General features: G+C 47.8%; 1 pseudogene across 1 annotated transcript in view; it reads left to right on the top strand.

Moving 5' to 3' along the window:
* The window catches only part of LOC311511978 (leukocyte immunoglobulin-like receptor subfamily A member 2), an 873,498-nt pseudogene that overhangs the window by 161,588 nt on the left and 699,542 nt on the right, over nucleotides 1–12,368 (top strand). The gene's annotated exons all lie outside the window — the stretch shown is intronic.

Here is a 12,368-nt window from a genome sequence, read left to right on the forward strand (position 1 = left end):
TGAAGACTGTTATCAGGTCCCCCCTCAGCCTTCTCTTCTCAAAACACAACCTGCCCAATTTTCTCAACCTCCCCTCCTAGGTCAGGGGGTTCTAAATCTCTGAGCATTTTGGTTGCTCTTCTCTGGACTCTCTCCAATTTGCCCACATCTTTTTTCAAGTGCAGTACCCGAAACTGGGCACTGTCCTCCAGCTGAGACCTCACCAATGCCAACTACAGCAGGACAATGTCCTCCCATGTCTGACATACGATGCTCCCATTCATACACCTCAAAATTATATTTGCCTTTTTCACAACCTCACCATGCGGTCGACTTATATTCAATTTGTGATACACCCGAACCCCTAGATCCTTTTCTTCTGTCCCGCTGCCTAGCCAGTGAAGTGGTGCTGAAGGTCTGTCCTTCTGTCCTTTTCAGGTGACAGCCCCAGAGCCGGGAGGAGACAGAATGATGACATTTGAAATTAAATTAAAGGAATGAGCCCCGCTCTGGACAAAGATCGCTTCTGATCAACAGATGCCAGGGGCATAATCACCCTTGAATCCAAATCCAAATGGGCTCATTTCTCTGGTTGATTTTAGTAAATTCAAATAAAGCATCTTTTGAAACACGGCATCTGCAACTTCGGTGTCCAGGCAGAAGGCAAATAAATGACCTGTCCATATCCCTGGGGTGAGGATGACAATGTGATGGCTTTTGCTTCTGATGCATATTGGGCATTTCCCAATGAACATGGCTTATTGGAAGGGTTATAAATCCTCATGCTTCAGGGTTGAAGATGATCGCTCTTAGTGGTCAGGAAGGGAACATCACGGGAGACAGATTACCCCACATTTCTCCAGTGCTTTCTCTGAAGCTTGTCATGCTTCCATTGCCAGAGATACTGAACTAGTCAGATCTTGGGTCTGGCCTGGCCTGACCAGTTTTATGTTCATGGTTGATGCGTTGGAGGGAAATTACCCAAAATGCCCAATGGAAATGGCTCTGTGACCTTCGTGAGGTTGGGTGAAGTCCTGGCTCCATTGACATCAATGGCAAAGCTCTGGTCAAGTTTTCACCTCTTATTTTGAAGGTGACAATAACACACTATCTGAGTTTTCAGCAGCGCTCAGGTCCTGCCATGAATCTTTAGGTGCCTTAACTGATCATTTCCGTGCTTGCAAATGGCAAGGGAGCCAGATCCCCAGCTGGCCTCAGTGGGTGTGGGTCAGTATTTAAATGATGGAGTGATGCCGACTTGATGGCAGTAATGGAACAGCACCCATTGACACCAGCCGGGGGCCTGCCCCATTGACTCCAATGGAGCGATGGCTGATTCATACCAGCTGGGGGCTCTCCCCATTGACTCTGATGGAGCTGTGGCCGATTGCCACCAGCCGGGGATCTGGCACTATTGACTCCAATGCAGCTGCAGCTGGTTTAAGTCCAAATGTTCATAGATCCCATAGATTCGAAGGCCAGAAGGGGCCATTGTGATCATCTAGTCTGACCTCCTGTATAACACAGGCCAGAGAACTTCCCCGAAACAATTCCTGCCTGAGCTAGCGCAGATCTTTTAGAAAAACATTCAGGTTTGATATAAAAATCCCCAGTGATGGTGAACCCACCGTGACCCCTGGTAAATCATTCCAAGGGTTAATTACCCTCCCTGTGAAAAACGTGCACCTTATTTCCAGTCTGAATTCGTTTAATTCAACTTCTGGCCATTGGATCTTGTTAGAGCTTTGTCGGCTAGACTGGCAAGTCCATTATTTAATATTTGTTCCTTGTGTAGGTCCTGATCCTCCCTGCTCCACCTCCTCTGTGTTAAAATAAACCAACTCAGCTCCTGGAGTCCACGTTTTCCCATCCTTTCATCATGCTTGCAGCTCTTCTCTGAACCCTTTCCAACTTCTCAGCATCCTTCTTTGAATGGTGGCCCCCAGGACTGGACACAGGATCCCAGCAGCGGTTGCCCCAGGGCCAAATGCAGAGGGCACGTAACCGCTCTGCTCCTCCTTGAGATTCCTATGTTTACATCTCCCAGGATCACATTATGATCCCAAGATCACAGATAAAACTACACGGGATCGTTTCAGGGGACAAGACAAGATGTCACGTTTATTATAACACAATTTGATTTAAGACCAATAACTAATATCTAATACCTATGTATACACACACACACACCCCCCAAATGTTCTGCAGCTGCTAGACAGTTACCAGTCCTGAATGTAGCTTGAGTTCGTGGCCTGGGTTCCTAGCTTGTGGTGGCTAACTGGCCAGGAAAGCCGGGCACAAGGAAAACCTGGGTCTCTGTCGGGCATACACCGATACCCTTCCATGTTGGCAGCAGAATGTTATCTTCCAAAGTCTTCCATCTCACCCATCCTTTTTATAGGCTTTAGTTTGAATCCAGAGTCTTTAGGTCTTCCTGTGTCACGCTGCCTCTGGGTTCGGGGTGATTGATCACCCGTCAATTGCAGACGTGACTTTCAGCCTAGGACCTGGTTTTGATGTTTCTACAATTGTACTTTTGTTCTTTTCTTTCGAGGATGGACTCTTCTTGCTTTCTCAGGGCTGTTGTCTGCATCTTCACCCATTGGTGTTTACACTTTATTTCATCAGGACAGGCTGGGGCTGGAGGTTGATTCCATCATCCATACATACCTCATTCACACAGCTAAACTACACTAGTAAGATTACAGCAGGGTTTTGCAAAAATGAAGGTTGCAGCAAGCTTTTACAAAATGGAGTGAGCATTTTAAAATGGAGTTTGGGACAAGTTAAAATGGAGTTTGAGTTACAATATGGACAAGTGTAAGGAATGGCAAACAGGGAACAGAAATTCCAACGTAGACAAGTATAATAAATGACAAACAGTGAGCAGAAGTTACAATGTTGAACCAGTGCAAGTTTCAGCGATTTAAGCAGCAATTGGATTGAAAGTGAAACTCAATTAGCCAGTTATTGGGGTAACCGGTTTTATGAATGAATGTTGTTTCATTCATAAAACTTTGCTTATGAAGTTATATTAATAAAGTGAACAATTAAAAACAATTTCATTGATCAGTTCTACAATTAGCCTGTTAGTTATTCTCAGTGGTCAGCGTGGTGGTCGTGGCCCGGGTGGGGCGGGGAATACACCAGGAAGGGCCTTTAAAGTGAAGACCACATAAGTCTGATGTGCTAGAGAAGGGGCAGCCAGAGGAGGGATCCAAAATTGAGGGAGAAGGGTGATCTCTTTGCTTGAATTCACATCCTGGGTGCTGAAAACCAGGACTGAGATGACTGGAGGTGGGCACCAAAACACCAGCCAAATCCAGAGGCCACATCTGGCTGCGCAGATGCCAGGCCCAATGTAGAGTCTAGAAGCAGACCCACAACTCCCTCCCCAGGGGGGAAGACGTGAGCCTCGGCTGCCTCATTAAAGGCAAGTAACCAAAGCGAATTCCACCAGGGCTTGTTAAAAAGGAAGCGCGAAGTGGCTCCGCTGAGCATCAGTAATGGTCGTGCCCAGGGGATTGCGAGGAGACACAGGCAGCAGATAGACAACAACAAAATTAATTGGAAAAAAGTGGGGGGTGGCTGAGAGTGAGGTGAAGGTGATTTGATTTGTTTTCCCGGTCAGTGTGGGAGTTGGGTGGCACTGTGTCACAGACGGGTCAGGGCTGGGGTGAGACCACGTTCCACCAGGGGGTTTTTTGCAGCAAAAATTTCCTTCTGTGCCTATGTTTCTGCCTCCGGGCCTGTGCTCTGTACCCCCCTGAGCCAGGATGCCTGTCTCCAAGAGCTATTCACAGCCTTGCAGGGCCGGATGCGGTGGGCATGTGCAAAGGCCGCTCACTGGCTCGGGAATCTCAGGCAAGTTCATGCAAGGAGGAGCTCCTGTAAAGCTCTCCCACAGTGCAACTAGCCGCAGGGCATTTTGGGAAGGGCTTGCAATGCCTCATGGGACCAAAACATTGCTTCATGGGAGGAATGGGAACATGGCTTCCAGGGGAGTTCTCCAACCTCTGGGCTCACAGTTATGAGAGGGCCGCTGCTCGCCGAAACACCAGAGGTACCGAGCTCCAGAGAAAGCTCCTGGTTGTGGATTCCAAGCAGAAAAGGGCACCTCCCTGCTCTCTGGCCTTAGGCCCCCCCCTCTGAGAGAAGGGTGGGGGCTTAGCACACGCCCCCTCTGATCAGCAGCTCCCATCAGCTAGCTTAGGCAGCTCCCCGCCCAGTGTGCTGGCTCTGGCCGCTCCGGCTCCTTTCTCCCTGCATTCATTGTGCAGCCACCTAGGCGCAGTGCTCAGGCTTTGTGAATCGCAGCACGTTCCTGTGATCTTCTGGGGCCCACTGCGTAGGTCCTGCAATGCTCAGCATTGCAACAGTTAAATCCCTCTGTGCATCCAGGCCCATAGTGCCTAGCCCTTAATCCAGCCCTTGGCGTGGGCCTCGAGTGCCTGCAGAATCGGAGACTATAAAATAAGAGGGGACCACTGTGATCATCTACTCTGACCTCCTGTGTGACATAAGCTTTAGCTCTTCCCTGAATTAATTCCCATTTGACTGAGAGCAAATCTTTTGGAAAAACGGTCTGTCAAGCTTTCCAAATGAGCGGTGATAGAGAATTCCCCTGCCCAGCACTTGGTAAATTGTTCTGATGGTTAATTATCGTCCTGTTAATAAATTACACCTTATTGCCAATCTGAATTTGTCTAGCTTCAACTTCCAGCCCCTGGATCATGTTAGACCAGAGGTGGGCAAATTACGGCCCACAGGCCAGATCCTTGAGCTCCTGGCCGGGGAGGCTTGCCCCCGGCCCCTCCCCCGCTGTCCCCCCTCCCCCGCGGCCACGCCGCTGCACGGGCAGCGGCGCTGCAAGCTCCTGCCGCTCTGTGCGGCATGGTAAGGGGGCGGCAGACGCACGGACGTGCACGCACGCGGCAGTGGGAGGGTTGGATAGGGGGTCCCAGGGGGCAGTCAGGGGACAGGGAGCGGTTGGATGGGGCGGAGGTTCTGGGGCAGTCAGGGGTTGGGGAACGGGAGGTTGGATAGGGGGTGGGAGTCCTGAGGGGCCTGTCGGGCACGGGGGGTGGATAGGGGCTGGGGGGAAGTCAGGGGACTGGGAGCAGGGGGGGTTGGATAGGGGGTGGGATCCCGGGGGGGCAGTTTGGGATGGGGGTCCTGGGAGGGGGTAGTCAGGGGACAAGAAGCAGGGGTGGTTGGATGGGTCAGGGGTTCTGAGGTGGGCAGTCAGGGGGCGGGAAGTGGGAGGGGGAGGATAGGGGGTGGGAGCCAGGCTGTTTGGGGAGGCACAGCCTTCCCTACCCGGCCCTCCATACAGTTTCGCACCCCAATGTGGCCCTCAGGCCAAAAAGTTTGCCCATCCCTGTGTTAGACCTTTCTCTACTGGAATGAAGAGCAAATTTCTGTTTCCCTGTAGGCTCCGAAAGCCTGGGATCAAGGCACCATTTAACCTTCTCCTTGTTAAACTAAATAGATTGAGTTCCTTGGTTACATCACTCTGAGGCAGATTTTAAAACCCTTCATTCATTCTTGTGGCTTTTCTCTGACCCCTCTCCAATGTATCAACATCCGTCTTCAATGTGGGCACCAGAACTGGACACAGGATCCCAGCAGCAATAGCCCCAGGGCCAAATGCAGAGGTAAAACAACCTCTCTGCTCCTACTCGAGCGTCCCGGATTTGCTCCTCCCAGGATCACATTAGCCCTTTTCGCCCACAGCGTCGCATTGGGATTATCCACCACGACCCCCAAATCTTTCTCAGAGTTGCTGCTTCCCAGGAGAGAGTCCCCCAGCCTGTCAGTACGGCCAACGTTCTTTGTTCCTAGATGGACGACTTTACATTTGGCCATATTAAAATGTGTATTGTTCACTTGCGCCCAGTTTGCCAACCGATCCAGGTTGCTCTGTATCAGGGACTTGCCCTCTTCATCATTTACCAGTCCCCCAATCACCGTGTCATCTGCAAACTTCATCAGTGATGATGATTTTATGTTTTCCCACAGCTCGCTGATAAAAATGTTAAGTAGCACAGGGCCAACAACTGATACCTGGAAACAACCCTGCTTGAGAATGTTTCCCCATTTACAATCACATTTTGAGACCTGTCATTTAGCCAGTTTTTAACCCATGTCATGTGTGCATTCATGAAAACAAGGACCAATTGACTTGGGAACATCTCAAAGATGCAGATAAACATGTAGGCAAGAAGTTACTAGTGTAACTCTTCTGCCCATCAGAGTTGGCAGCAACAAGGGCCGGGTTCAGTATCTAGGGGTTCTGTTTCAATAACACAATGCAAACCCAGCTCGAGCCCCCACCCACTGACCTGGGACAATTACATACCACCCCCTTGGGCCCTCTAAGAGGCAATACTTCCCCTCTCACAAGCACGGAGTCTGAGTGTAGCAAAAGCCTTTTAATAAAGGAGGGAAACAATGCAGCATTATGTTGGGGAAACACCACAAACAGGATTCATAACACAAACCATGAGCAAATGACCCACCTCCAAGTAAGTTTAGTAGTGTCCTTTTCCCCCAGGGTCTTAAGTCCAGCAACCCAGCAGTCACCCCACCCACAGTTTCTGACCTTGGTCAGCGCAGCCCCAGAGTTCAGAAGTTCATCTGCAGAGTTTACCTCCAAGCCTGGGTGGAGGTGGGTATGGGGGGACCATCTTACATGCTCTGCTGCTCAGGTTGATGCCTGAGTGCCACACCTCTCCATGGGGTTCTGCTGCAAACTTCACCGCCAGCTACACCTCTACACCAGCCACCCTGCTAGCCACGCCACCTGCTGTCCACTCTGCTCCGCTCGCTCTCAATCATAGAATCATAGAATATCAGGGTTGGAAGGGACCCCAGAAGGTCATCTAGTCCAACCCCCTGCTCAAAGCAGGACCAATTCCCAGTTAAATCATCCCAGCCAGGGCTTTGTCAAGCCTGACCTTAAAAACCTCTAAGGAAGGAGATTCTACCACCTCCCTAGGTAACGCATTCCAGTGTTTCACCACCCCCCTAGTGAAAAAGTTTTTCCTAATATCCAATCTAAACCTCCCCCACTGCAACTTGAGACCATTACTCCTCGTTCTGTCATCTGCTACCATTGAGAACAGTCTAGAGCCATCCTCTTTGGAACCCCCTTTCAGGTAGTTGAAAGCAGCTATCAAATCCCCCCTCATTCTTCTCTTCTGCAGGCTAAACAATCCCAGCTCCCTCAGCCTCTCCTCATAACTCATGTGTTCCAGACCCCTAATCATTTTTGTTGCCCTTCGCTGGACTCTCTCCAATTTATCCACATCCTTCTTGAAGTGTGGGGCCCAAAACTGGACACAGTACTCCAGATGAGGCCTCACCAATGTCGAATAGAGGGGAACGATCACGTCCCTCGATCTGCACGCTATGCCCCTACTTATACATCCCAAAATGCCATTGGTCTTCTTGGCAACAAGGGCACACTGCTGACTCATATCCAGCTTCTCGTCCACTGTCACCCCTAGGTCCTGCTCTCCTGCTGTCTGCGGCACACCGCTCTCCTCTTGGCTAGCCACTCACCAACTTGTCTTCAGGGCCCCCCTACTTAGCACAGTTCTCAGCTACATCAGCTCTCAGTGAGTTTACCTGGCAGTAGGGGGGGGCCTCAACACTTGTGCACCACAAGCCCAAAGTAGGTCCAATGCTTAGACCTAGGTATCCGCGATCTCAGCTCTGCAGCATGTAACAACACTTCTAATGGAGTCAAAATTAGGTCTGCTGTTACACAGTAGAGAGAGAGGAGGGGCCAAAGTGGTGTTTAGGACCCTCAGAAGAGCCCCACACTACCAGGTACACATACCTGTCCCCAACCTCTCTCAATTCATTGGTTTTGGAACCCATGTGCCTTGCCTATCAAGTGCTGCTCCGTTGAGAGTGAGTCCCTTCATCATAAAATGCCAAGTACAGTTCTACTGTCCTTGATTCAGATAACCAGGTTAACAACCCTTTATTACTCCTGCCCCAATAACAAAGAGACTGGCGATCCCACAGCAGCCAAAGTGACCATTTGGGCAGGCAGTCCATCATGTTAGGCAGGGTGGGCGTGCTCATGCAAACGAGATCAGTCCCTGAAGTCCTTTTCCACAGCTCACCACCAGATGTCAGGGTACAGCTCATTCTGACTCTGCTTACAGTAGCTACTAAAAACCCCTGGAAATAGACAAAATCATTGCGCTGCTAGATGAAAGACGGAAAGTAAAAGCACACGGATCGACCACAGAAAACGAATATCAAAGACTAGCTAAAATGATAAATAATAAATGCAGATCAGCAAAGTCTTAATGGCTGAATGAGAAATGCAAATAATTTGAAGAACTGGATAAAGAAAATAAACAAAGTGAGATGTATCAAAAGGTTTGATTACAGAAGGAAAGTGACCAATACGACTCTTATTGACAAAAAGCAACCATATCTGACAGGCCCTAAAGACAAGAACGAGAGATGGTGAGAATATAGGAATGAATTATATGGTGATGATAGGCCTGAAAAACCAGCTAGAGATCAATCAAATAAGCACCTGTCAATAATGGATGAAGACAGCATGGTAGCAATAAAAAGACATCTGAATGGAAAAGCAGTAGGTTGTGATGGAAAACCAGCTGATTTAAAGCAAAGGGGCTTAAGGCTCTGTCAAGGTTCCTTCCCCACTCTGAACTCTAGGGTACAGATGTGGGGACCTGCATGAAAAGCTCCTACGCTTACTTTTACCAGCTTAAATTAAAACTTCCCCAAGGTACAAACTATTTTACCCTTTGCCCTTGGACTTCCACTGCCACCACCAAACGTTTATCTGGGTTTATTTATTAGGAAAGCATTGTTTGGAAACGTCTTTCCCCCCCAAAATCCTCCCAACCCTTGCACCCCACTTCCTGGGGAAGGTTTAGTAAAAATCCTCACTAATTTGCATAGGTGACCACAGACCCAAACCCTTGGATCTTAAGAACAATGAAAAAGCATTCCGTTTCTGAAAAGAAGGATTTTAATAGAAGTAAAAAGAATCACCTCTGTAAAATCAGGATGGTAAATACCTTACAGGGCAATTAGATTCAAAACATAGAGAATCCCTCTAGGCAAAACCTTAAGTTACAAAAAGGCACACAGACAGGAATATCCATTCTATTCAGCACAACTTAATTTCTCAGCCATTTAAAGAAATCATAATCTAACGCATATCTAGCTAGATTACTTACTAAGTTCTAAGACTCCATTCCTGTTCTGTCCCCGGCAAAAGCATCACACGGACAGACACAGACCCTTTGTTTTTCTCCCTCCTCCCAGCTTTTGAAAGTATCTTGTCTCCTCATTGGTCATTTTTGGTCAGGTGCCAGCGAGGTTATCCTAGCTTCTTAACCCTTTACAGGTGAAAGGATTTTTCCTCTGGCCAGGAGGGATTTTAAAGGTGTTTACCCTTCCCTTTACATTTATGACAGGCTCCAAAGGCCTCTCAGAGTTAATGAAGAACATGTATGAGACAGCAGACTTGCCAGAGGATTTGACAACTTCAATGTGTATCCAAATCTCAGAAAAGAACAATGCTATGGACCGTAACAACTACAGAACAAGCAGCCTAGTATCTCAGAGACTTTTGCAAGTTGTTCAGAACCAAATACAAGGAAAGACCAATCAGGAAATAAGCAAACAAGAAGATGATTTCGAATGTGGAAAAGGCACCATAAACACCATTGTGAAACTTTGATGCTCATATTAGAAAGATCAGTTGAACAGGTGAAAACAATATGCTTGTGTTTCATTGACTTCCAAAAAGTATTTGACAGAAGCTACCACTACAAACTGCTCAATATATTCAGATCTGTAGGGATTGATGGATACAAATGCCAAGTAATAAAACAATTATACTGGGATGAGAAGGCAATTAGAACGGGAGATGAAAATGAAAATCTAACAGAGATCTAGAGAGGAGTGAGATAAGGCGGTATGATGTCACTGACTTTATTTTACATTTATAGTGAGTATTTGATTAAATTATTTGAGGAAACAGAGGAAAGTATTAAGATGAATGGAAAATGAGCAAATAACATTCACTATGCAGATGACACAGTGCTCTTGCATGATTCAGAAGAAGGTGGAGATTATATATGAATATGGCAAAAAATATGGTCTAGAGTTGAAAGTAGACAGGACAAAAGCTGTGGTGACATGCAAGCATCTTTGGAAAACATGCAAGATTTCAGTGAATGACACAACCATACAACAAGAGAGAAATTATTGCTAGTTAGGAAGCACCATAACAGAAGATGGCAAATTGGATACTGAAGTCAGCACCAGAATAGCAAGAGCGCAAGAGATATTCTGGAAGAATAAACGTCTGATGAGAAGGGACATAAACCTGAAAACTAACTTCTGACTCTTGCAAATGTACAGTTGGTCTGTGTTAAGTTACAGCTGGGAAACATGGACATTCCAACAATCAATAATAAAGAAACTACAATCCTTCGAATGATGGTGTTACAAGAGAATTCTGAAAATATCATGAATGGACCACGTAACCAACAACAAAGTACTGGAGATGACTGGAACTAAGCAAATGTTAATTGGAGGATTTATGAAAAGAAAGGTTCAATTTGCTGGGGACGTTTTAAGAGGTTCCACGAGCGACGCATGTTTACAGGCACCAGAAGGGAAAGTCGATGGCAGAAGAACACAAAGCAGAAAAAGAAGGTCTGGGGTGGACGATGCGTGGATCAAAAGGACTACAGTACTCATCCCCAAAGAAATTAGCAGAGGTCCATACACAATGGGGTACCTTGGTTGCAAACCTCCAGTGATGGATATGCCATATAAGAAGAAGACGAACATGCGTCATGCTGACTTTGCACCAGGTGCATACAATCATGGTGGTATCATGAGAATGAAGACAAACTTGAGCTGCCTGTTACTGAGGGCTGGTTTCGCTAATGAAGTCCAAACTTTGTTGCTCCCAAAAGTAAGCACCGCTCATGAACTGAATCTGTAGCGCAGGGACTTTGCCCTCCTTTGTCTAGTTCTTTCGCACGGTCCCTGAATGTGAACATAGCAATGAGTGCAGCGCAGAAAGATGTTTGTGAAGGGATGAAGAATAAGCAGGTTTAGCAAAGCTGGGATTTGAACCCACATATCAAGAGCACAATATATAACTACCTCATTGCCTTAATCACTCAGCCACACCACCTGAGGAGGATATGAGCATTTATCTCCTTCTAAAATCTTGATTTACCTATTACAAAGGGTGGGCTTTCTAACACACAATTTCTGTGCTTTTATACATGAGTGACAAAGAAGAAGGATCACACCCCAGAAACAGATCCTGTGGGGGCACAGCTGGATTTGCTGTTCGGATTCTGCATCTCATAAAAATGGATATGCTCCAGTTCAACCACAGCTATTGAACCGGAAACAAGAATTAATTCGGAGAAACCCCCTGGCCTACACCATGCTGGAGGTCAGATGAGACAAGCATAATTGTCCCTTCTGGACTTACAGTCTAGGAACTGGTCTGTGGTTTTAAACTGAGGACAGAGAGAAGATACAAGCCTGCATCTCCAACACCAGGGGTTATTTCTAAAGAATATGGACTGGATTCTGTTCACACTTAAACCAATCCAGAACAACTTCATCTTGGTCAGGTGTGACTCCAGATTGACTCCAGGGAAGCTGAGATCAGAATCCAGCCCTGACCCTACTACAGACAGGGGCTGGCTCAGGACTGACCCTGGGTGATGTTCCCCCGAGCTTTGCCCAAGGCATCAGTAAGCGTTTCAGACTGGCAGACGCGCAGTGAACTGGGAGCAGGGAAGGAGTCCTGTGGGGGGATAGCGCCTTCCGAGATCAGCGGATCCGAGAGGTGGTAGGATATTTCAAAGCTTTGGAGACGCAGCTGCCCCTACAAAGCAATTAAATCCTTCTCCAGCTGAGAGCTCTGTCTTCTTGCAAGGGGATGGTGTTGTAAGAGGCAGAGATGTCCAGAGCCCCTGCTCCATCCGGCCTCGGTGAGGCACTCCAGTGACCTCTGCACCAGGAATGGGATGGTCTTCTCAGACACCGACACACATCTGTGCATGCCTTGGCCTAGTGTGACTTCCCTTCGCACGGATCCGGAGCTGAAGGTAAAGACTGTACCTCTTCCCCAATGGCTGAGAGCCCTGCTGGGGTGAATCAGTATCAGGCCCAGGTGGTGACATGCTGGGCCCCCATCCTAAATCCAGGAAGACTGCAATAGGTTTTGGATCGGGCCCACCACATTCAGACAAGTGCCTGGTTTGCTAGGATGGTCCTACCACAGACAGCCTCCTCAGCACACGAACTGCAGGTGGACATGACGGTCTGCACCCCTGTATTCCCCCCTT

Source organism: Lepidochelys olivacea (assembly GCF_965140295.1).
Source record: "Lepidochelys olivacea isolate rLepOli2 genome assembly, chromosome: 23".
Classification (NCBI taxonomy): Eukaryota; Metazoa; Chordata; order Testudines; family Cheloniidae; genus Lepidochelys; species Lepidochelys olivacea.